At 40.2% G+C, this 25,932-nt stretch overlaps 1 protein-coding gene across 4 annotated transcripts in view; it reads left to right on the top strand.

Moving 5' to 3' along the window:
* The first annotated feature begins 906 nt into the window (after nt 1–906).
* The window catches only part of RARB (retinoic acid receptor beta), a 337,815-nt gene continuing 312,789 nt past the window's right edge, over nt 907–25,932 (top strand). For 2 of the 4 annotated variants that reach the window (XM_067291498.1, XM_067291497.1), the window contains exons 1-3: nt 907–967; nt 11,396–11,476; nt 11,562–11,724. The gene's annotated coding sequence lies outside the window, so the exon portion shown is untranslated. Of the gene's footprint in view, nt 968–11,395; nt 11,490–11,561; nt 11,725–25,932 lie in introns of all 4 variants that reach the window. The other 2 variants (XM_067291499.1, XM_067291500.1) reach the window with 2 other exon arrangements.

Raw genomic sequence — 25,932 nt, 5'->3', positions numbered from 1 at the left:
TGCAGTAACAAGGACATTGCAAACAGAATGCTGCTGAGTGAATGATCAAATTTTATTTTTTTATTTTTGTTATTACAGCCAGATGTTGCCTCAGGAAGTTGAAACAAGAAGTCAGGAACTGACAGCTTAATAATTAAATTGGGAAAGTTGGCAGGCCTCCTGCTACTTCCCCTAATACATAGCATCTATGAATGAAAGTGTACAGTATCCCAGTGGCTCTCCTTCAGAACTGGCTCATCTATTACTGGGTAATGATTTTCCGTCGAGGCAACAGCACAGCACAAGGCCTATTACACCAGCAACATAAAGTTAAAAAGACATTATGAAGAAAACGTTCACCATGGCTTTTACCAACATTTCTACACAAGACTGCCTAATGCTGACATGTGTTTATTACACTTAATAATGTTTACATAATTCTTCCTCGAGCTCATTATAGCTGTCAAAAATCTGAATAGAGCGTGTTTTCGCCCGTGTTTCTCTCCAGAAGACTTCGCGGTCACTAAACCAAGGCGAAGGGCGGCGAGCGGGGAGGGCGGGCACCACCCGCCGCCGCGCACCTCTCCCCCCTCCGCGGCCACAGGGCGGCGGGGCCGGGTGCCCTCCCCGCGGCGAGGCCGGCCGGCGAGGCCGCGGGGCCTCGGCACGGAGAGCGGCCGCGGGGCCCCTCGCCGGGCGCGAAGTTCGCCGAGGCAACGACCGCGCCCGGCCCGGCCCGGCCCTACGGCTCCCGGGGGAGGAGTGCGGCGGGCGGCGGCGGGCCGAGCCCCCCGCGGGAAGATGGCGGGGCGCGGGCTCGGCTCGGCTCGGCTCCGCCGCCGCCCGCGTCGGGCGAGGGGACGCGCGAGCCCCCCGCGGCCCCGCCAGGGGGCGGGGCGGGGCGGGGCGGGGGGGGCCGGGGCTGCCGCCGCCGCCGCTGCTGCCGGCTCCACTGGCGGGGCGGCGGCGGGAGCGGGAGGCTGCGGAGGTAACGCCGCCGCCGCGGGCTCGCTCCCGCCCGGCCGCGGCTGAGGCTGAGGGGGGGCGCGGGGCGCGCTGCCGCGGGGTGTGTGTGTGAGGGGGGCCGGGCCGCGGGGCCGGGCGCGGCGGGGTCGGGGCGGCCCCGCGGGAGGCGCCGCCGCCGAGTTGGGAGCGGCGGCGGCTGCGGCGGGGCCCCGTCCCCGGCTCCGGCCTGCGCGAGTGCCACCGGCCGGGCTGCGGCGGGGCCGGCGGGCGCGGGGGCCGCGCTGGGCGCCTGCGGCGGCTCCGCGCGAACTTGGGCAGCGGCCGCCCGGCGGCCGGGGCTGCGGCGCCGCCGGGGAGGGGAGGGGAGGGGAGGGGAGGGGAGGGGGGGGGTCCCTCCTCACCCCATTAGCCGCGGTAATTGAGCGTTAATGCCGTGGTGTTTTATTCCTTCTCGTTTGCAGACAAAAGCACGTCGGGGGCATCATCAGGGAGTAATTTGATAATATAAAGTCTTGAATAGAAAACACTAAACTGTGCTCAGAACTCTGACAACATAAAGCGTGGGGCCGAATAACCTCATTTGCTGTTTATTATCTGTCTTTTATAATTCTGCTTACCGTCGTTTGCACAAATGAATAGTTATTTTGGTAGGAAAAATACTTGATGTTTACAGATTTGTTTAAAAAAAAAGCTAATAGGTGTTGGCAACATTTGCTATAAAAAGTGATTCAGAATATAAAAGCCGGAATGGTAACGGCGGTACATTCTGTTGAATGAAATTCCTCCGCAGATAAGCCATAATGTAAATTAGATTCTTTCAGCTAGCTGCTTACTCCATCTTCATGAATGTTGAGCAGTTATTTACTGGGATAAATTCAGTGAACGGCGGTGCCTCTTGGGCTCCCTGGGGAAGCGAGAGGCGGCGCCGCCGCCGCTGTGGCACCTTGTCGCCCGGCGTCGGGGCGCTCGTTGTTCGCACCTGGCGATCGCGGGCGCCGGGCTCGCGCCGGGGCGAGGGGGCGCCTCGCCGCCGCTCTGCCGGGTCGCTGCTGCTCTCTCCGAGTAGGTGATACGTGTTTGACAAACGCGGTGTGAGGACTCGGCAGTTTGTGTGCGTCTCAGGCTCCTGTGCGAGGGTGTAGTAATATGAATGCTGTTCATCACATTTTAGTATTTTTCCAGTGGCATTTTTTTAATTGTGATTCAGGGTGATATTTTGGTCATTTGAGTCTGTGGCAGAGTTTTGCTGGTTTTCATAGGGCTGAGATTTTGTCTGTGGTTGAGGCATGCTTAATAGTATTTTAGCAAAATATGAAGGGCTAAATTACTAGCAGTCTGTTTAGTACATATATCAGTTTTATTTCCTGTCTCTCTTCAAAGTGTGAAGTAATGTCATAGATTCTGAAAAGAAAATATTTAATGGACCAACACAAAATATAGCCTGAGGACTATGCTGGATCCCAAGCATGTCCTCCAGTACAGTAATAGCCCAAAGTGAGAAAAGTCACTGAGACTACTCTTTGGCTTTTACCTTTGGAAGAGTTCTCATGAGGAAGTTTTTAACTAGCATAGGTTAATTATATGTGAAATTACGGTTAACTGAAGGAATTGAATGTGCAAGAGCCTGTGCATGTTGTACAAGCTGATTTAAGGGAAAGTGGTATAAACTACAATGTAAGTTTAGACCATCTGAGCTATTGTGGGAGAAGCTGTTATGTGAACATGGCTTGTTTGCAGTTTTGGTTATGCCATTTGAGAGGAGTTAGAAACAAAACTTGAAAAAAGTTGCTCTTAAAATAAAAGCATCCATTTTTTTAAACCAAGAAGGCTGGCTTTGATTTAAAATATTACTTAAATCTTTATGAACCAAGCCCGAAGAGCTTGATGTGTCAGCACCCCTCTACATCTGGTTTAATGATCAAGAGAAGGTTAATCCTCAGCTTTTTGTATGCGTAAGCTATGAGAAAAACACATTTTGCTAGACTAAGGGTTGCAGGATTAGGTTCTTGTGTAATAAATCTTACAATAGCTTTAGCAAATGAGAGTGGTGATGAGTATAGAATCTGCCTCAACCCTGGCGGTTGTTGTTTTATAACTAAGCATACTGGTGAAGAGTGTAAAAGCTAGCTCCGAAGTGGATTATCGCACTTTGGGTCTACCTTACTAGCCAAATCCATGTTTATATGTTTCTCTTCTGCATCTTCTGGCAGAGCTGAGGGGTCTTGCAATCCACTTACTTTTTCAGGCTTATTCACCCCAGTAGAAGTGGGAGAAAGCATCACTATTACAGTTGAAAATCAAGTTCTATAGAGTTGTGGAGGTAGTGAGACTTCCAAGGGCTGCTTCACCATTATGCCTTTTTAGTTTTCTGCTTAAGTAGTTTTGTCTGCATCTTAATACAGATGAAGAGTGTTTTATTGATGCAAGGATACTAGCCTGTTTCAGGGGTAATGCATCTCTAGTGTGGACAATGGATATAGATAGTCTTCTATGTCCTCACACATCTCCATGTTTCTGTGGAATGAAATTAATTATTCTAGCAAATTCCCAGTTACGAGGTGCCCATGTACAAATGTGTGAAGTAGGGGTTTGGGCCAGATATGTCTGAAGGGGATCATCTGTCTTTACACTTCTGTCTGATATGAATGTGCTGGGAGAGGCAGGTAGTCAACAAGGACTTTGTTTATACTTCTGTGGATTTACGCATGTGTAAAATTAGAGCAACATAGGATTGAATCAGAGCTGTGCTAGTACTTGTATTTCTTGTACGAAATACCTATATTTTCAAGATAAAGATCTAATTTTCCACTCCCCTGAACCCCGGGGCATGATTCACCTTGGGTGCGTTATCAAGAACGATTTAAGAAGCTGCAACTTCTCAGCGGGCTGCAGTGCAAAGTCAGGCCAGTGTTCATTCAGCTGCTGTGAGCAGTTATGAAGTATTTTTGTTGTGGTGAAAGCTCTTATAACACTTCTCAGCTAACAGTTACTTTATACGTAAATGTTAATATGTTCTCACCAGTTTCATAACCTGTTGATTCAGTAATATCTTGTAGCAGTGAGCTCCATAGTTTTCTGCATTTAATGTGCTGCCTTTCAATTTCATTGACTCTGTCCTTGTTGATGTATTAGGAGAGACAGTAGTTACTGAAATATCCCAGTATAACTTAGTTGATCTTAACTATAACAACAGTGTTTATAATAATACATATTGTAAATACCAGCTATTGTTTAAGCTTAGGCAAAACCTGGAAAAGTTCTAAGTCAAATTTTGCTACTTTGTAGGTTGTGTTCTAATTAAATATTTGACATTATAGGAGACAATCTTTATGAGTCCCAAGATACTAATGAAATGTCAGTTAAATCATATTTCCTTCTTTCAAAGCAATGTGCAGTATTCCATTTGCTACAATACTGGGAAATCTTTAAGGATTGAAGAGTCATTTAACTTTTTATTCTCCGTAATCAAGAGTTTATTTCATATTCAAGGTAGATAGCTTGGAAGAATGCTGAACATGATGGAAGTACAGGCATATAAAATCAGAATGAGGTCCACTGAGACAATGCCAGATGATCATGAAATACAGGAAAGTGTAGAGAATTTGCGGAATAGATAGTTACCTGTAAGGATTTTTTTATAGGAGCTACTCATGTTAGTGAAAGCAAAAAGAACTTCATTTTTATTGAATATTTATTTAGTTTGTTGAAGTAATGTTTTGGAGGTTTTAGATTTATCTTCTCCACCAGCTGAAATTCACATCTTCCTTGTATCTTTGATAAAGTGAGCTTATTCCTGCTGTCTTTGATTACAGCCGTATATGTTTTTGTAATGTTCTTTAGCAAACGTGTAGGGCAGTAAATCCTATTATACTACGTCTAATTTATGACTTTTTAGCAATTATGGTAAGTCTACTGATCTCTCAGATCAGAATTAAAATAATTTAGATATAATTAAAATATGCCAATATTAATCAAGTTACTGATGAAATGCGTATGAGCTCAGTTAGTTTCTCTTTTCACTAGTTTTTTTTGGCTATTTTCATTTTTAATATAGCATGCAAGCTGTTGCTAATTAGAGTGGCACTCTGGAGGTGGTCTCTATGAAAGCTAAATGGAGAGAATAGGGTGAAGAAAGGGAGGGGAGGAAAAAGAAAAAAAAAAAAACAACCTTGGAGAAGTAGAAGTGCCAGACTGGGTGGTGTTTAAAAGCTTTGCATGTAGAGTGGGTTTTGTCTTTCATATTAGGCGAGTGATGGCAAAACCTTTTCAGGTCACGCGCACAACTTCTGACCTGAGTTGAATCCTGTGCTGAGGTATGTTTCTGTGTTGGGTACAGGCACAGGGGCCTCTCTTGGGAGAGGCTCTAGTTTCTCTTCTGTTTCTAGTGCAGTTCTACAGCTTGGCTCCCGCTTCAGAAATCTGGCATGGGGAATTGATAAAGTGCAGTACAGGGCTGGGAGCACATGCATTTCCAATTTTGCAGCAGGTTAGCAGGAGAGGAGCCCTTGACAGTATCACCATACACCAGCTCCAGCATGTTTGCCCTGGCTTTTCTCTCATGGATGCAGAACATTACTTGCACCTATGTATGTTATTGTTCTTAAATTACTAAAGGCTTATTTGTTTTGGATATGTCTGTAATATGCAGAATTCTACTTACAGTTCATATGCTGTATGGACCAATAGATATACACATATGTGTTTGTATAAATATTTTCATATATATTTATGTAAAAGCATATTTTATGCTATTACACAGAACTTCCACAGCTGTTAAGGAGGCAGGATTTGAACTTGCACAACATAGTCTTAAGGTCCAGGGCAGATGACTGTTGTCCAAATACTTGGCGGTCATGATTCTGGAGGTTTTTAGGTCTTATCTAGGCAGATATGAAAAAACTGCTCCCTGCGGCAGCAAAATGTAGCAATGTAATAGAAAACGAGCCTTAAGTGAATGATAAATTGAATCTTTATTAAACCCATTCTTGCATATGGGGAGCATCCTATGAAGTTGTACAGCAAGTTGCCTTCCATGGGTGTCTGAATGAAACCCAGTTCACCCCCTGTGATGGCATGCTTTGCACTGCCAGCCATGCAGAAGTGCTCTCTCTGCCCAGTAGATGTAAGAGCATCTTTCTTTTATGTCCCTCCTCTTGTCTCCGTTTTGACCTACCTCTAGATTCTCCACAAATGCTTTAGAATTGATGTTGTCAAGGGAGTGGCATGTGCTGCTGACTTTGTCAAAGTAATTCAGTGCATTGCATGGCAAAGTAATACTTAAAAATATATATTTATTTTCTGTAAGAGGAGGTGATTTAGCCCATGATATTGATACGTGCAGATATTTTGGCATTAGGAGCTACTTGGGAATTTAATTTATAAAAAACCTTAGAAGTAACTAATAAGAAAATTCTGCTTTTTAAGATTTTTCTATCCAGAGTTCAAAGAAAAGTCAAAGGAAGTTACAGATCATATGTTTTTTATTTTTTTCTGGGGTCAGCTACAGGAAGTTGCATTTTAAACCACATTCAATTTTCTTTAAGTTTAGATGTTTCTTCATTCAGTTGCTTTCAACAAATGGTATTCTGGAGCGATCTGTGTTTGCGTGATCTGCAATGCCACTCATAAAGTATCATGTTCTCCTGTTGAATCCTTTGTGTTGCTCCTCTGAGGCTGTTTACAGAAGAACTTATTTTGAGATCAGAAAGTAAGGTAGCTGGTCTGCTCGGTATGTTAGGTGACCTATGAAACAATACTGTTTGATCAGGGTGAAATATGTGAAAGGCTTTGTTGCATTTTTGTAAATATTTTAAAGAATCTGAACTTGGAGCAGCCAGCTTGTTTCAGCCATCAATGGATGCTAATATTTTAGCTAAAATATTTCCCTTTAAAATATTTTGATGGGAGAAGAAATGGATTACTTTGCAAGTTTACTGTATTAATTTGCAAGTTTACTTCTCCTTAAGATGTGGTTTTGCTATCTTTTCTCATGAAAAACTTATGTTGACCTCAGTGGTTGTAAGATCTACTTCTTTGTGGAAAGCTTCTTACAAAGAAAAGAATATTAGCTACACTATGAGCATTCTTGTTTATATTACAGTACTGCACAGGGGGCATTTGGTGTCCCCAAAATCACTCCCTTGCTCATAATCCCTTATTCTGAGGGAGGGGAAGTGGATGAATAAAAGTATATTATGATAAAATGTGATGTTGAGCAGGAGTCAGTGGTGCACCCTTGCAGCGATGGAGGCTTATGGCACAGTGAGCTGCTTGAGCAGGAGCGTAGCTTGAGGTTGAAGGGAGTGATTATTCCCCTCTGTGTGGTGGTTCCTGGAAAGCTGTGTCCAGTGCTGGGTCCCCAGTACATGAGAGGTATGGTCAACCTGGGGAGAGCCCAGAGCAGGGCTGCTCAGGTTTTTGGAAGCTGGAGCACATGGCATACAAGGAGAAGCTGAGCAACCTGAGTTTGCCTGGCCTGAAGAAGAGAAGATGAAGGTGAATTGCTGTCTTCAAGTTTCCTAAAGAGCTGTTATCACAGAATCACAGAATGGTTGAGGTTGAAAGGGACCTCTGGAGATCATCTAGTCCAACCCCCCTGCTCAAGCAGGGTCACCTAGAGCATGTTGCACAGGATCGTGTCCAGGTGGGTTTTGAATATCTCCAGAGAAGGAGACTCCACCACCTCTCTGGGCAACCTGGTCCAGTGCTCTGTCACCCTCACAGTGAAGAAGTTTTTCCTCATGTTCAGATGGAAGCATCTGTGTTTCAGTTTGTGCCTGTTGCCACGCGTCCTGTCACTGGGCACCACTGGAAAGAGTCTGGTCCCATCCTCTCGACACCCTCCCTTCAGATACTTGTACATGTTGATAAGATCTCCTCTCAGCCTTCTCTTCTCCAGGCTAAACAGGCCCAGCTCTCTCAGCCTTTCCTCATAAGAGAGATGCTCCAGTCCCCTAATCATCTTTGTAGCCCTTCGCTGGACTTGCTCCAGTAGTGCCACATCCCTCTTGTACTGGGGAGCCCAGAACTGGACACAGTACTCCAGATGTGGCCTCACCAGGGCTGAGTAGAGGGGGAGAATCACCTCCCTCGACCTGCTGGCAACACTCTTCCTGATGCACCCCAGGATACCATTGGCCTTCTTGGCCACAAGGGCACATTGCTGCCTCATGCTTAACTTGGTGTCCACCAGCACTCCCAGGTCCTTCTCGGCAGAGCTGCTTTCCAGCAGGTCAACCCCCAACCTGTACTGGTGCATGGGGTTATTCCTCCCCAGGTGCAGGACCCTGCACTTCCCTTTGTTGAACTTCATGAGGTTCCTCTCCACCCACCTCTCCAGCCTGTCCAGGTCTCTCTGAATGGCAGCACAGCCTTCTGGTGTATCAGTTATGGAGAAGAGAGAGTGAGATGTACACTCCAAGGTGTGCAACTGTCCCAAGTTGAAAGGGGGGATTCTGACTGGGCGTTAGTGGAAAAAACTAACAAAATGGTTAAGCACTGGACCAGGGATCTGGGGAGGTTGTGGGATCTCTGTTCTTGGAGATTTTCAAAACTTGACATGACTGAACAACTTGATCTAAATTTGACGTTAGTGTTGCTTTGGTCAGGGAGTTGGATTAGGTGATTTCTAGAGGTCCTTTCCAACCTAAATTACTCTGATTCTGTAAGAAGTCTTACCACGGAGTCTGCTGCTTCCCATAGAGTTCTGCTAAGTAATTCTTTCTAAGTATATTCTTGATTCTTTGATTGCAGGGTCAGAGAGAAGCCTTTTGTGTAGCACCCATGTCCAACATAATTTAAAATAGAAACAGTTCAGTAAGGACCATGTCCAAAGGGAACAACTTTAAGCTGCCTATGGGGTAAAGTGCTTCTACAGCCCTGCTATGATTAGTTGCAGTCTTGCTGCCATGTGTTGAGAATACAACACATGGACAAATAAATTTAAAGCATTTCAAGTCATAGTTTTCTCTGGTTTAACCCTAGTCAGTGTAGGTGAGTTCCTTCCAACTCTGAGAAAGTATGTAACGTATACTTGATTTGAAATGACTGTAATAGTTTTGTGTAAGAAAAAAGTGTATTTTTTTTTCTTTTTTTTTTTAATATAATGGCTGAGGAAGCTCTCTAAGATCATTTGCTGATACGTTCTTTGGGCCTGATTTGACTGGAACACTTTCTCTTACTGTTTTTTGATTTAATATTCACCACTGTTAATTGTGGCATCATGTTTGGACTATCTGTGTTACCATCACTTCGTATTTCTCTGTTGTATTTGTGCTAAGGGTGACAAAATGACAACACTTCTTGTCTTGGACATCTGTGTGGAGTCCTAATGGCATCTCCAAAAATGCCCATAGATTTTGGCCTAATGACTGCAGGTTTTCTTGAGTTAGTGATGACCAAGTAATCTATATTATATGGATCATAAACCTTATTCATTCAAGCAGTATTTCACTGAAATAGCATGAACTTTGCATATTGATGCCTATAAGGTTCAAACCAGAAAATTCAACAGTGGAGAAGAAATTTATGCTTACTTGTGGGAGAAGGAGGAATGTATCCACAGTTAAACACCCCTCCCCACAAAACACTAACGGTTTTTTGCGCATGACATTAAATGCTTTTACCAATAATTGGGTTAAATATGCTAGCTGTAATTCAGGCTGAAAAGTTGGGAATCCAGTTCAGCTTTTCAGAAAGACCATCAGAGAAAGTGTAATCTGCAGCAGCATAAGTAGATACTATCAATGCAGACGGCTGTGTTTTGTCTGTGGGCTGGATTGTGTGTGGCCTTTCTGCAGAGGTACAATGGGCTTGTAGAAAAGCTTGAATAACTGCTGTCTGCACTCCGTAGGATGCACAGACTTCAGTACCTCTTCCCTCCAGGGGCTGCCTACCTGTACCAGCCGCAGAGTGGGAGCGAAGCAATGGCACGTGGAGGAAGGCAGGCTGTTGCTTAAGAGGGTGTAGTGGAATATTGACTTCGGGGAGGAGGAATGTCATCTTGTACTCCCAGTAGGGAAGGCAAGCTGCAGCTTTGCATTCTGGCCCTTATCTTGAGCCATACTTTTGTCTTTAATATTTTTAACAATACACATTTTATAGCGCTGTAATTTGAGCTTTTCAGCTGTAAGCCAGGCTTCCAAAAGACCTGAGTGACTTGGTAGTGAGAAGATATAAGAAGTTTTGAATCCTTTTTAGTAGCTTTGTGTATTTGGATCGTACTCAGGATGTGTTTTCCAGCATTTGCCACATATAAAAGGGAAAGAAATTTTCTTTTAAATAAAAGCTGAAATACATGAGTTATAGTTGATGGAAGCTTAAGAAAAAGACCAAATACCACTAGATTCAGATGAGAAATATGGGAGAAGCTCTGTCTGTTTTAACAGGATTGTGGTATGGAAATAACCTTGTGACAGGACTGTGCCTTTTTTTCTTTTTTTTTAATACAAAGTCAGTCTGTTTGTTGTGATTGGATTTTATGAAGCCTAGTAACTGGTCAATATTGGTAAGTAGGTATCATCAATTTAGCATATTTCCTGATTTGGGAATCAAGCTGATAAGTGTTTTCAAAGTAATATTACAAATCCTAAAGGCTGGACAAGGCAGAGCACTTTGTTAGTTCAGTATTCACTGTTTTGTAGCGCCGCTGATATGTCAGAGAAATTCAGATTTGTCCTTTGTGGCTGGAGATTTCTCCACTTTGGTGAAGTCTGACTGAGACCAGGCAATTCTTCACAGAAGATGAAATGGGGCATATAGAGTTTGTTTTTATATATATATATGTGTGTGTGTGTGTGTGTGTGTGTGCGTGTATATAAAAATATATATATATATATATATGCATTTATTTATTTATTTTAAGCACACTTGACATCTTTCTCTGTTGTCCTGCTTTTCTTGTTGGGGAGGAGTGGCTTGACAGGAACAGTGCCCTTTTGGAACAAAAGGATTGGTAGAGGTCACATGACTGAATTCTTGCTGAAATTCATTTCCCTTTTAAAAAAGGAGATAGATTTTTGTTGTGTTCATAGTTCAGTTGCAAATACATTTCAGCTTTTTTCAAAGTTCTGTTAAGTAAACTAGGGGAAGTTAGTTGCATGTGTTCAGTGTTGATGCAAACATAGCTGAGCAGCCCTGAAATTCCCTTAGGTGTTCACAGGGAGTTCCTGGCACGGACTTTCCCTTGAGCTGGGATTGAGGAGATGCTTTGTTGCAATTGATAGGGGTGTTCACTGGGAACAGGAAGAAAGTGTGTCACAGAGTAATCCGTGTTCAGAGACTTCAGAAGAGCAGCATTCTGGTTTTTGATTTTCGTTTGTGGATACTGAAGATAGCACTAAGATCTTCTCTAGTTTTGCCCTGAATATCATTGTTCTGGTGGTGAATGTGTCTGCCTTATTCCTTCAAAATTATACTTTGTAACTGCTCTTTCCTCTTGTTCTTCTTCCAGGATGTCAGAGTAGCTTTGGTCCATGAAAACCACTACAGTGTCAAGCTCCCTCTAACTTGCTTCCAGTTCTCAGGAGCAAAGGTACGGTTAAGGGGTAAGTTTAAATCCACTTGTAGAATTCCCTGAAAGAAATGAAGATTTTAATTAGTGCTCTCTCCTTTGCAAGGCAGTCTCTGGTACATTTCTTCCTTTAGAGCTGCTGGGCCCATGACAGCAGGCTATCAGCAATAGAGAAAGGGAAATCCAAAGGAGTGGAGTCACTTTGAAAATACAGCACAAAGTTAATGAATAGAGCACTTAAGGGAAAGTACCAATGCACACTGTATCAGGTAAGCACTTTAAAAATGAAAAGTGCCCCCCTGTTGGTTTGTTCTCCTTTTAACTGTTCTCTTTGAAAATATAATTGGAATCATAGTTAACCTATGGAGATAAAATATGTTTTTGGTAGATAAAGTTGAAATAATACATGTTTAGCAATTGGGAGGGAATACTAGATGCATGTAGAAATGAACACAAATTCCCATTTCCTTGTTTCATCCTAAGGGCAAAGTACCCTTGGTGCAAAGCCCGGGGGACCTATATACTCATTAGCAGATGGAGGGGAACATTAATCTTCTATCCACAAACCTGCCCCAGCACACAGGGCAGCGAGCATCTCTGTTGTGAGGTTTGTTAGAGATTGTGTTAAACATGATAGCATAGTTTGTAATCACAGTCCCAGCCACTGTCACTGCTCATTGGTGTGTATTCTCAGTACTCTGGGTCTCTGGATTTCACATTTTGTATCCGTGCATTACGGAGTCTTGACAGTATTTCTGCTTCTTGAGATGTGGGCAAAAGCTTCTTCCAACTCTCTTAAACTTGCTCTAAGTTCTAAGGTACGTTAGGACATACTTAAGTGTTTTTTTGTTTTTTTTTGTTTGTTTGCTTTTGTGCATAGGGAGAAATTTAGGATTCTTCTGTATCATTCAAAGTCTTTCTCATTTGGCAGTAAGCTAGGAGACGGGCATGGTTAATGAGGTATCTGAGCAACACATTTTTATGGGAGCATAGTTTAAGGTTAGGAGTATGTCCAGTCTCCAAACTGCCTAGTGAATATTCTGTATTTGGAAACAAATGCCAGCTGGCAGTGGTTAAGGAGTGCATGCTTATTCTGCTCGTGATAGCCAAAACATGCTCCCTGCTGTGTGTTTTTGGCAGCTTTGCACTGGCAGTAAGTCTCAAATGCCAGTTGCATGTCCTCTTTCTTCCTCATAAGTGTGTCCCATAAGGCATGATTTAGCCTAAATAAAAATGTGCTTCTGTTAGACTCAAAAACATATGGGAGGAAAGAGACTGCATACTTTTGAAAATCAAAGTCTTCCTGAAACACCTGTGGTATATTATTTTCACAGTAGGGGAAAAAAAGTGAGATGATAATGATGTCCAATTATAATCTGTGGCAAATTGGCCTTAAATTCCTGAAGATCTGGGTTTTTTTTGTTGTTTTTTTTTTGGTGACACCTATTCTTAGGCAAGCTACATTAAAAAAAATTGTATGGTTTATTTTCGTAGAGCTAGGTGCAGTTTTGGGCCTAAAGTATCCACATTTTAAGTTTATTTGAATGTGTATAACTCTGTGGTCAATGTATAAATTTAAACTTTAGGGTCTGAACCTAAGCATCACCTCTTAAATTTCTTATTTGTTGAATGGCTTTGAATGAATAAATGTCTAAAATAAGTGTTGTATTTTATTGAAAAGATATCTGATTATATATTGGCAGCCTGACTTTTACAATCAAGTATTACAAATGTGCTTAGCCAGATTACCTGAAGTAGCTGGTGAGTTGTGAAACATTGGATGCAAATTCTTAAGAATCCTAAGTAAAAGAAACCCAGTCTACGCTGCTTTTGTCGTTTTTATCACCAATAACAGTGTGACAGTTTAAAAAAAAAAGGGGGGGGTAGGCAAGAGTTTTGCCATTAGACTGATAACAACAGACTTCTCAGTGCATTACCTGAACAACTGCATTCGAGGTCAAGTCAACACCAGGATACGTAACCTGTGGCTACAACCTGGGCATAGAAATACTCTTGTATTTAAGTTCCATATTAGTTTTTCTTCCATAAGATTTTGCACCTCCTTTGTTTGCAAAAGATTGTGATATTTGGCAAGATGATAATTCTCAGGCAACTGAAATGCCTTTTTCTTTTCTAAACCAATGAAATTCTTTTAAGATCTGGTAAGATATAAAAGTATAAAAATCAGTTTCTCTTCTCTCACTTACGTTCCTTTGGAAGAATATTGGCAACCTGCCAAAATCACTAGCTTCTCCAAAGCTGGGATGACACAGCTGCTAAAGCAGGGGAGAGCAGCAGTGCCACTTGGAAAATGCTAGTTTTGTGGGCACGATACTTCCCCGCTTCTGCTGAAGTCTGCCTTCAGTAGCTGCTTTAACACACCTGTTGCCCACTCTGTGTGTAATGGTGGGTAAGGGGGTAAGAAAAACCTTCATTTCCCAGGTGGGAGTAGGATAAGAAAGAAGTCCTTACCGTGACCTTCTTGAGCCCGTGAGCTTACCTCAGCAGCCTGACATTAGTGTTGCGTAGTAGTGTTATGTTTTTCTCACTGGCAAGAGGGCTCAGTTCAGCTGCTTTCCACTGCTGCTCTAAAAGGAGTGCAGGTCTTCTTGAAAGTTCTTTGTCGCATCTTTCAGCCCGATGTGTCCTGGTTATCCAAGGGCATCTGAAGTTGCACTGGGCGTCTGTGTTTAGCTAACTGTCATGGATATCTGTGCTGTATGAAGTTGTGAGAGTAAAACCTTGTTGTGATCAGTGATTGAGAAAGCACTGTTGCACATAGGCTAACTTAAAAGACTGGGATACAGCATGTCAAAAAAGCATTTTAGAAAGTAGTTAGCAAAGTTAAACACTCAGAAGTTATGAAATGTCAGATTTATGATATTTTATTGAGTTCCCATAGTTGCTACCAAAAGATAGATCTTGCAACTAGAATTTTATCATTGAGCACTTGAAGACTATCATATTTAAAAAAAAAAAAAAAAAAAAAAACCTGTCTAGCATGGTCATGATATTTATTAAGTAGCATGAAGGTATCCTTGAGTGAATACAAGGTTCAGAATGTTCACAGAAGTCAATATTGATGTAGTGTACACACACGGGGAGAAATTTTTGAACTGATTCTGTTTAAATTCCACTTTAGCTAAATATGTTTGCGTTATAGAAACTTAATGCCAATTCAGAGCTGCAATAAGTAAGCATATGTAACACAATTGATTTCAGTGAAGTTTTTCCCATTTATGCTAACACTGAATTCTACCTCTAACCTAAAAGCAAGTTCTCTAAAAGTTCTGCCAACACAGTTTTGTCTCAAAACAGCTTTGAGGTTTGCCAGCAGTGTTATTTCTTTTGCACTGTAGGAGCAGCTCTAGTTACATGTCAGAGTAATATGGTTTTATTTTTAAACTGAAAAATAAATGAAAATCTATGTAGAAATGGAAAGTTTCTTGAATGCCGGATTATGACCAATTTACTCTCATTACAACCGATAGGACCACTCTTGCATCTGTCTTTATAGTATTAGGAGGTTCACAATGTGGGGAAATAATGGGAAAAATGAGTGCAAGAAAGACACAGGAAATCTGCCAATGTCTGTGTCTTTTTAAGTGGATTATTGTGAACTACTTGCTGAGATGTGTTTTATGCAGCTATCTGATTAAATCTGACTTCTGTTGTAACCAGCCAGCCTCCATTTAAAAAGTGCTATTCTATAGAAAATGTGTACTTAAATATTCTCAATATAAACATTTTCTAATTTTGTTTAAAATTTTGGTTCCTAAGACAGTGAAGGGATTTGTCTGTCAGCCCTCTTACCTCCTCACTTTCCTTAATAGCTTCTAAAGTTTTTGTTTAGTGTAAATTAAATTTTTAAAAAGTTTGTTCCAGTGAGATATGGGTGACAACAGAATCGGAGGCTTTGGTAATGAGAAATACAATAGTCAAGAAGAGATTGGGTTTGTTCTAAGAGCATCTTCCTCAGACATTAGCTCTAGTGAAAAAGGGTCAGATGCTTTGCCTCCAGCCATCAGATCCTTTGAGGGTTTTGAGAAGTTCTGGTGATTTCAGGCAGCAGTTGACTTTCAAGTTGTGTGAAAAGGATGTAACAGGTACATTATGATCTCATCATTCCACCATAAATAGGATGCAGAAATTTGCATTATTAATCAAGAGAACTTTCTAAATGAATATCACCTAGAATCTCAACTTGATCTTGAACTGAAGTCTGCTGAGCAGTTGCAGAGATAAGTGTGATCAAGCTGAGCTTTCAAAATATGATTAGTAGTAGAGGAGACATCAGTCCCCATATAGCATTTTTGGGACCATATTCAGCCAGCTAGTATGGATTAGCAAGAAGTCCAGGAAGACCTGAGATGCTCACTAGTACTGACAGCTGAACAGTTGTTCTTGATATTCCACTGGACAGCTGCAGTCCTGCAAACCTGTGGTGTAGGGATGGCGTACTGCTTAGCACAGCTTCTGGCATGCTTGACAGTAAGCTGTTTGTAGACCAGTGCAGTTAGGGGCCATTGTACTGTTGAGACACGGAGTTTTATCAGCACTACTGGCAGTGTACCTCTTAGGGAATGCACATTCTTTGAGGCTGAAGCTGTTTGTAGGATTACAATATAGTAGTACAAATTTATGCTGGTCTGGTGAACTGCCTTTTTCAAACCTTTTCCTTCTCAGTGTCTGAGACTGTTCATCTGGGTGTTACAACCCTGTAGCCAGCTTTGTAGTCTGCAGAACAAAAGCCTTAGAATTCCCTGGCTTTTATATGAGGAACTGAATTCACCTTGGGCAATCTGCAGTTCTTTTTAGATTGGAAAATGAGCATGATGTAGTCATGTTCTGAGTAGGTATCCTATTAGGTCAGATGGCAAATTTTATGTATAGGCCTCCTGCTTTTTGTATCCACAGTGCTTTTGGTGATGGAGTTGTAGTACTTTTTCTGCTTGCATTAGTATCTAATATTTACTACTTTTATCTCAGTAAAGATGGATCTTCACCTTGTGCTTGAAAACGGTTGACAGTCTTCCTCTGCATGCTTTAAGGAGGGCATGGTCTGCCCTCCTATCCCTAAGTACCTAGGTAGGGGTCTTTGTAGGAATCTCATTGGTAAATGATACAGCTTTCCATAAATTAGCTTTCTTTTTTCCTGAAGCCTGAAGTGACCTGTATCTTTAAATTTTGGAAAGAAGATGCAGATTATTTAAAGGCACAAAAAGGCAGTTAGGCGGTGAGGTCTCACTGACATCAGTAGGAATTTGGTCCATAACTCCTATTTGTATCCTTGAAACAATTTTACTTATTGAGTACGGTGGATATTTAAGGAGGTGTCAGAGAAGCTACTTTCTACCATTTGGTTCTATAATTATAAATACACTGACTTCGGTATGAGAAACATCAGACAATAAGTCTTGGTGATGGTTAAGTTAATTCACTTTTAGAAGTTCAATAATTCATCTAAGAAGTGTCAGCAGCTGGCTCTTGTTAATGGTAAGCCTTTCATTTCTGTTAAATCAATTGTGAATAATAGAATCCTTCAGAGAAAAATGATGAAGTAAGCATTGATTTCCAAATTGGGTGTCTGATATTGGAGCATTAATAAAATCTAGAGCAAGCAGGCAACTAGTACCTAATACACTCTGATCACCTAAGTAGTAATCAGGGAAAATCAATGATTTTTGTGTATGGTGATAGATCTTTTAACATTTCACCTGCCTCCATTCATCATTGTGTCTATAATTTCATTTTTATAATTGTTTTGATTTTTTTGTTTTGTTTTATGGTATGCATTGAATCAAGCATTTACTGTCAAGCTCTTGTGAAACAGAAGTGCCTTTGCCCTACTCTCTACAATTTACTAGCTGTCTGTCTGACTGTTTTAGGGCTTTCTGTAGTGATGGTCAAAGTAAGGTCTGCGTATTTCCAAAAGAAGTTAAATCTTCTTAGAGAGATTCCCAGTAGAGTTCATGGAGTCATTTATTACTATCTTTTTTTAAGCTGTGGGGAGCTGTGTTTCTTACTTGTATGTGTTTATATTCAGTTTCACAGGGGTGATATAAACATCTCCAGTTACGATGGCAAAGCTCTATCAAAGCAAAAGGGTTGTAGAGAATGTCTTCAGAACAGTTAGACTCTTGGCATGAGTTCCTCCGCAAAATCTTCTTGGGACTGCTCCCCAGCTAGTGCCTGCTGGCTGAGATGTGCCTTGCTCCAGGCTGCATTGTTGTGTTGCAGAGGGCCACAGCTGTCCAGGTGTGTCAGAGGAGGAGAGAAATGCTGGTGTGGCTGGATTATGACTTTTGGTGCCTTTAATGCAAAGGACAAACGTTCTGGTAGCAGAAGCATTAGTGAGTGACCTGAGTAGAGAGCGGATGAGTTCAGAGTAGCACATCCCACCAAGGCCATGGGTTTTTGTCCATGGGATACCTGTATGACTTCTGCTCTCAACCTCAGATTCAGTGAGTGTTTGTAATGCCTTATGGAGATTTCAGGATTTTTTTCCCCCCCCTCTATTTCAAGGCTAGGTTCAGTATCTTTGTTAGAACTGTTAGATACTGGCTTTTTTCTGTCCAGTATTGTGCTTAGAAATTATCCAATTTTGTTTAAAGCTATACAGAATCTGTATGGAAAATGACACCCAGTCAGATGTAGTACCTGTTGAAGTCAATGGGAGTTTAGGAAGAAACTGGACCAGGATTTGGCCCATAAAGCATAGCAAGAAAATTTAACAGTTATAATAAAACTCTTAAGGCAAATAAAATGTTCCAGCAGGTGTTCATAAATGTGCTTTATGCTCATAGACTCTGTTAAATGTTAATACTAAGGTCCTGCAGAAGCTGCACATAAGAACTCTATGAAGGAAGCAAATGTCTGTTAAATGTGCTGTGCAATATTGTAGCAAAGGTGGGTGGCAGTGCAATGCCACACTGCCTATTAGACTGAAATATGAAAGCTATTAGAGATTCTGCTGAATTTTCATTTTGTGAAGGAGTAGTTTTCAAGAGAGAACATATCATATAAAAAAGCCATGTGTTGTGCAAAACTAGAAGCATCTTTGTCAGTGTATGCAGTTTTCATGGATGTATACAAAACATACTAGGGACATCTGCTAACGTCCTGTATTAACAATATATTTAAAATAAGACAGTGCTTGGAAGGAAAATGATAGATGGAAAGCAGCTATATTTTCTGTATATTTCATTTTCCCTGAATTAGTTTTTTTTCATGCCTTAGACTAACCCACAGGCAGAAGTCCTAGCATAACCCTAAACATGTTTTGAGGATAATAGGTGTTGGCAGATTTTTAGATTTAGGTCTGTCTTATGCGAGCTCTTAATATCTGTTCCATCCATCACTTCACCATCAAAGCACTTTTCAGATAAATTAGATTAGCATGGTGAGGTCCATTTTCGATTTCCAGGAGGTTTCTGCTCTTGCTTCTTCCTGTGTTCCTGGGAAGCATTAGTTTGCCTTTTCAGCAGGTTTTTGCAGCATGCCCTGAAAGGTGGTGGGTTTTACTGCCTTGGTTTCCTCTAGCAGTTCATTTCACTAGGATTTAGCTCAAACTCATGGGACAAAAAGCATCTGTGTGTACTAGGGTCAGTTCCTAAAATGACACCGTGAATGCAGCAGTCTGTTAGAATGGGTTTTGTTGGTGTTTGGTTAATTAATGGACTGTGCTGTTCTCTCATCAGTGCTTGTCCATTGTGTTGCAGGATGAAAGCAACCACATATGACAAACGTACTGTCTTTCTCAGCTAACTTCTTAATTTTCTGTGCTAAAAGCAAACACATTAGGTGGTTGGTTTTGTTTGGAAAACCCTAAAACTGCTGTGTGCTGGAAGGTCTTTCACATGACTTTTAGATATATAAAGTTACAAAAATTTCAGCTGCCTTTGTATCATTTACTGTTATTAAAATGTCCACCTAATATCTGAAAGACTTTTCCACTGTTGCTTTAGTCTTGTTCTCAAGTTGCTGTTCCCAGCAGTGGTGGCTCTAACGTTTTTTAGCTGGTGGGGGTCTCAGAAAATCTGCTTTGTTTCACCTTGTTGTAAAAAGGAGGATTGAAGCATACACTTGCACAATAAATTCTCACCACTTGCAGTTTCACAAATGAAATCACAGAACTACCCGGCTGGTGGGACCTTCTAACTTTCCAGTCTGTAGCAGTGCTGGACTCATGTGCTTATGAATTTTCAGAGGCAAGGCTGAGCATCAGTGTCAGCTAGCAGAACAGGAGCTACAATGTGTAGTAGACTATTTTCTTGTGATTCTTCCAGGACAAGGAAGGTGGGGGGGGCAGGCAGGGAGGGAAAGGGAGAGAGACTAGGAACTGCTTTTAATCAAGTGGAAGATATGGCAGTGCTTCTCTTGTAAGTTGTGGCACTTCTAAAATAGTGACATTCATGCATAACTTTTAATCCTTGTGATACATTACAAATGCATTGTGTGAGAATTAAATGTTAATTGAAGCAATTATTTTATGAGTGGACTATTTATATAGTAAAGTTATTTGAAGTAATGGGCCATGAATACATTTTGTTTATTAACTTCACCAGTGCTCATTCTTCTATATCTTTTCTATCACAGAGCTGTAGTTTTGAAATGGAGAGCTGTCCAGTGACATTAAGAGCTGGAACATATTAGACATGTTACTTATTAGTAATGTATTTTGCTGATTTAAAGCTATGTAACAGCGTACTTCCAAAACCTTTGGAAGATTGAGCTTTCAGGTGATCTTCCATCTGAGCAGAAAAGAAGAATACAGAAGAAAAGGATATGTTTTTCCTTTGTTTAAAACTTGGTTGATTCAGGCACATAAATGGTCCCCATATTAAAGATGGGAAACTGAGGTAAAGAAAATTATTTACTTTGACTGGGGTTATGGAAGGAAGTCTGGCAGACAAGGAAATTAAATTGAGATCCCCTAAGTGTCAGGCTAGCTCCATAACTACTAGAATATCCTTCCTTTCTTTTTGAAAATGTCTATGTCAGAAATGTACAGTGAAGTTTGTATTTTGTAGAGTTTCCAAAGAACTGCTTTGTGGCCCTGAGGGTGTGAATTCCCACAATTTGTATAAATTCATCACCCTTTGAAGCTGAGGGTACTGTATCTGTTATTAAATCTGGAAAAGAGACAGTGTCAAGCCAACATACTTGTAATAATGTTTTGGATTTCCTTCTTTAATTGTTTAATGGAATTAATATGAATGTTTTAGCTATGAAGTTGGACAGCTGCAGCAGGATGTGATTTAACTGGCTCTTCTCCTTTCAACGCATTCTGGCAAACTTTACAATATGAAATGTTTTATAAAAGTCCCATTTATCTGTCATGTAATTTTCCCTCACTTCCTCCATTTCCAGTTATTTACCCATTGTTTTTTAAAAAGGCCAAGTTTAAATTGCTCCTCAGTTCTTGGCTACAATAAAATGCAATGAAAGGCAAAATCTTGCATGCCTTCTTTCCTCTCATCAAAGTTGAAGGGACTTTTGCATGAGCAATGGCTACTGTGTATTGCCCATCTGATGAACTGCAGAACTAAGTGATGCACAGTGTAGTTACAGGTATACTACCCTTCTGTTGAAGTATGTTGGATCTTGTTCATTGTCATGGTTTCTTATATGCTCTGAGAGACGATTTTTGCACTTCCGATCTTTTCCTTGCAGTGTCCAAACTCCTTTGCAAATACCTGAGTAAGAAAAACATTAGAAAGTTGCCTATTCATCCATGCTGAACTCTCATTTTCTAGTAAAACTGATTTTTCTGGCCTGCTATGTGCTTATAATATTTGGTAAGCATTTATGCTTCTTTGGTGCATAATAGTGCATTTAGGTTCTGGACTTGTAGGCATTGCCAAATGAATACAGCAACTGCTTTAAGGTAGGGTGATTTTATTTATATAATAATTGCATGTTAATAAGCAGTAATAAGCAGAATTATATAGAGAATAGTACAAGACAGTTTAAAGGAGTTTAAATACTGTTGGGTTAACGTGGGTTTTATGGCACTCTGACACTCACCACAGTATGCAGTTTTATGCAATCCTAGGTATACCTGTTCAGAGAGCAGTGATCATAGTGAAGTCCTGGTGAAATCGGTTGCTGCATAGGACAGCTGCACTGTGCTAAGCCTTAAATTCTGCCTGTAGAACTGGGGCAGGGTTGGGCACCCTAGTAAATTATGAAATTTATTTTCAATCTTCTTATAAGATGCTATTTTCTACTCGTTTTGAAGTAGAGTATGGTGTTGAGAGTTGCTTACTTGAGAAGGCTTAAAGGGCTTTTGCAGGCCAGCAGCTAGAGTCTAGACACAGCTGACCTTAGCAAGAAAAGAAATGTGATAAGTAATCGCTTAAAAAAAGTCTTGAATGAAGTGAAGTTTAATTTATTCTAGATGATTAAAAAAGTCAGCTTTTTACCATTTTAAAAGAAGAATACCTAATAAACTCATCTTTAAAGATAAAAGCTATCAAGCACAAAACCATATTACACCACAGATACCAATTACTGTAGTTTCTTAATGTGCTTGTGTTTTTTGTTTTTACATTTATTAAATATTTAGAGGTTGAGCTGTAGATATTTTTAATCAAAATCAGAATTTTCTCCCCAAATGGGTGATTACATCATTTGCACATTTATATTGTAGGACACTTTAACGATATAAGCATTTTTTCATTTAGACAGCAACCATAATAAATTGAAATAAAATTCAGCCTTGATTGATGTTCTATGTGTCATGTACAGGGCAAGTCCCATCTATTAAATGTGGTTTGCCAAGGCAGCAATATTAGTAGCATTTGAATGTTTTTCTTATTAAGGAGAAAAATGGTCAGCAACGTCAATACCGTCTGCTCCAAAGACCATGGTAAATGGAAACTGCCTGCAGCACATTTGAATTCCTCACTGTATTTGGGATGAAGGTACGATGCAGGCAGTGAGATATTTCCCCCCACACACCCCCCGTTTTGAAAATTAGGATAGACTATTAAAGTTCTTAGGATGAAAGAGAGAGGCTGATTACAACATAATGGAGTGTACCGTATTCATCTCTTTGAAATATGACCTCACTCGGCCTTTTCCATTTTACAATCGATTCTCTCATTCCCTTAATGAACCTGTGCGTTCATGAGTCTTCCTTGGAAGTATGCACATGAAGTATTACAGTAGCAAAGAGTAATTGTCTGACAAGCAAGTGCAAGTAAAGTGTCTCTCTTGTAGTCTTGTTCAATAACATTATGGACCGTTAATGCATCACATCAGGTACCGTGTTGTTTTGTTAAAAAATTATGGTATGATATTTTTGTTATGTTGTTTGTGTTTTTTTCTAAAATAGTAGCTTTTGAAAATTTAATATTATCTTGCTTTGTTTCTTTACAAAAGTGTACATGTGTGTAAGAGATGAGCTATCAGAAAGGTACTCTTACAAAGTCGATGCTCTCCTATCTATTACTGAAGAGAATGTAGAAAATTACTGGAGGTACCACGATTTGGAAGATGTTATTTTTAAAGGATCAGCTAAATACCTAACGTTTGACTTTTATATCTATTCACTCTTTTGTCTATAGATTAGGTAGGTGTAATGAGATAATACAGTTAATTATTATGTTGTATGGTTTTTATATGTATGTTTGTGTATTTTGTTAGTTTTTTATATGCATTTATTTTATGTATATAAAAATATAATGAACTAAATAAAATATGCTTATGTAGTTATATACCATAGTGTACATACACACATATTTATATTAAAAAATTATATATAAATATAAATAAAAATACCCTGCCTGTTGGCTTTTCCAACTCACTACAAAATACTAAGCCTCCCACTAGGTGATACTCGCAAATACAAACTCATATGGATCATACCCAGGATCACTATACAAGCACAAAGCTCACTGCATTAATGTATGTAAAAGAGACCTCCTGGAGATTAAAATCTTAAGAGCAGGACACGCTGGACAAACTCCCTCTTGCCCCAAACTTGCCCTAGTCACAGAACTGCAAAAAATATTGTGAACTTATTGGAAACTGCCCAGGAGAGTCAGCAAAAACTTATGAAAAGACATTGAGACTAAACCACAGGCAAAATAAACCAAACAGAAAATTTGCAGAAGTTTGAAAGCCTTTAGAATGACAATTTCATTGAAATTCTGAGCATTTGATGTATCACCACCAGCACTGATCTGATAAAAATGACCATGAAATAAAGATTGAGCTCAGAGAGAATCAACAATCCTGTCTGTTATGTCAAAAAGATAATTCATCATGTCAGAAAGTAGTGTTTCCTTTCGATTAGGCCAAAGCCAGTGTCCTAAAGTGTGAAAATTGCCTTGGGAACAGCAGACCTGTTCTGGTCATGAACTGTTGCTCATGACCAAAGAGAACTAAGTAAAAGGTTCATTTTAGAAAACTTTCTCATGATAAATATAAAAATGAAGTTTTGGATCACATTAGATGTTTTAACAATTGTTTATTACTTTGGAAGAAAAAAAGGTCTTTGCAAATCTTTTTTAGCAAAATTAGTTATGGGTTAGGTTTTTTTTTTTTTTTTTTTTTGTTAAAACAGACACTCTCCTTTTTAAAGCGTATCTTTCACTTTTCATAAAATTTTTGTTCCAGATTGGCATCATCTAAGTTACTTGTTGCAAACGTCCTTAGATACTCTTTCAATTTGCGCTTCTGTAGTCCAATAGAGCAGGTTAAGAGGGACTTTATTAATTTTTAGCAGTTTTGGATTAGCATAACTGATTCCATACAGGTGGAATCAGTCCTTTCTTTTTTTAATAGAAAACTTATTTCCCCCCCACCCCCACCTACACACACAGTTGTATGTTTGTTTGTTGTTTCCTTTTTGCTTGTTTGTTACAGAAAAGGAACTCACAGTACGCTGGTGAGAGGTTTTCATTATGGTTAGGTTCACCTGCAGCATTAGCATTCAGCTAAAAACTGATTGGTGGGGGAGAAGGAGGAACTGGTTTTTTAGATGTGAAAAAGGAAACCCATGCTAGCAAATCACGCTATTTGGGAAATTGTGGCCAGCATGGTTGAAATTCAATCCATTTAATCCATCCAGTTTATTGCCAGTTTTTTTTCCTGTGGTTGGCATTGCTCATACTGAAATGAGACTTCTTACAAAGAGGTTGGTCATACAAAACACGGCTTTACTTTGAGGTTGCCCAAGAAGCCTCTGTCATTGATTCCGTGCCAGAGAAAACCTCCTTTGGTACATTGACATTTGTATCTGCTTCAGGACATAAATTCTCCTTGTGATCTTTCTGTAATGTTTCGGTATCTTCATTCTCTCATCGTTTATGTAGCATACGCATTCTCCTCTCTTCAGCTAGTGCTCTGCATCTCCCATGTATGAAATGACTGAAGCCCCATTCAGAAAGTACATATTCAGTGCGGCTACTTATGTATGTACTTGATGATTAGACCAAAGCCTCAACTGATGTCAGTGGGATTGAATGCACATTTATTTGAGACCTTCCATGAATAGGAATGGATTCATGTTGAAATGCCTTTGAGTAGTGAGAAATGAAATGGTCTGTTCAATACCACATTGTACACTTTTCAGAGGACTTTGGGGATAATTTTTTAACCTGTGTTAGTGATGAAGAAAAGTGAACTGCTTGCTTGTTTGCATCTGATCAGAACCATATTATAGTAGATCTTCACAAAACAGTGGCTATAAAGAATCAGGATCTTTGTCCTGAACAACTACAGACCTATATGACTGGAGAGCTTGCTGGGAGGGCAGCATGAAAGCCTGATCCAGAGTCTGTTGAGTTACAGCGATTTGTTATCTAGTGTTGTTTAAGCAGACTAATGCAGGCATTTGGTTAAGGTCCATCTTTCACAAGATTCTCATGTATTTAATGATTCACGCTTCATACCAGTAGATTTAGGAGATAGAAACAGGAGTACAGGAAGTAGATACAAGAGAAAAACTATCATTTTCTACAAAAAGATTTAATGACCATATTCAAGAGTAAAATGCACAAAGGCTTCCTTATTATCAAAAATCTATTCAGCATCTTCTCACTCTTTCTAACCACAGCCATTTGAAAATATGGCTTTTTGGCCTCAATTTTTTTTTTTAAGTCAAGATTAAATTAAAAGGTAATACTTATTATTTGTTTTCTGATTTTTGAGCTTATAAGGTTCATGCATTTTCCGGTTCTTCGCTCTGAGAAACTTCCTTTAATTTTTAAATAAAAGTTAAGATGCTTATGTAGCAGCAGTATTGACAAAAACTGTAGACTACTAAATTGGCAGTGAGTTGGCAATTCATTAAATGAAGTATGAAGGAACAATTTACAGTCGTAAGATGGTAGTCCAGTGAAGAAAGGAAGCTACGTGCTTGCAGTCATCTCAGTTTTACATGCAGCATTTACCATATTGATCCACCACAGAAAAGAAATAATTTATCATTCTCTTCTAAAATTTTCAATTCAAAATTGCTACTC

The sequence above is a fragment of the Apteryx mantelli genome, chromosome 2, assembly GCF_036417845.1.
Source record: "Apteryx mantelli isolate bAptMan1 chromosome 2, bAptMan1.hap1, whole genome shotgun sequence".
Classification (NCBI taxonomy): domain Eukaryota; kingdom Metazoa; phylum Chordata; class Aves; order Apterygiformes; family Apterygidae; genus Apteryx; species Apteryx mantelli.
The sequence above is the reverse complement of the archived record's forward strand: the minus strand, read 5'-3'. Positions and strand labels throughout refer to the sequence as shown.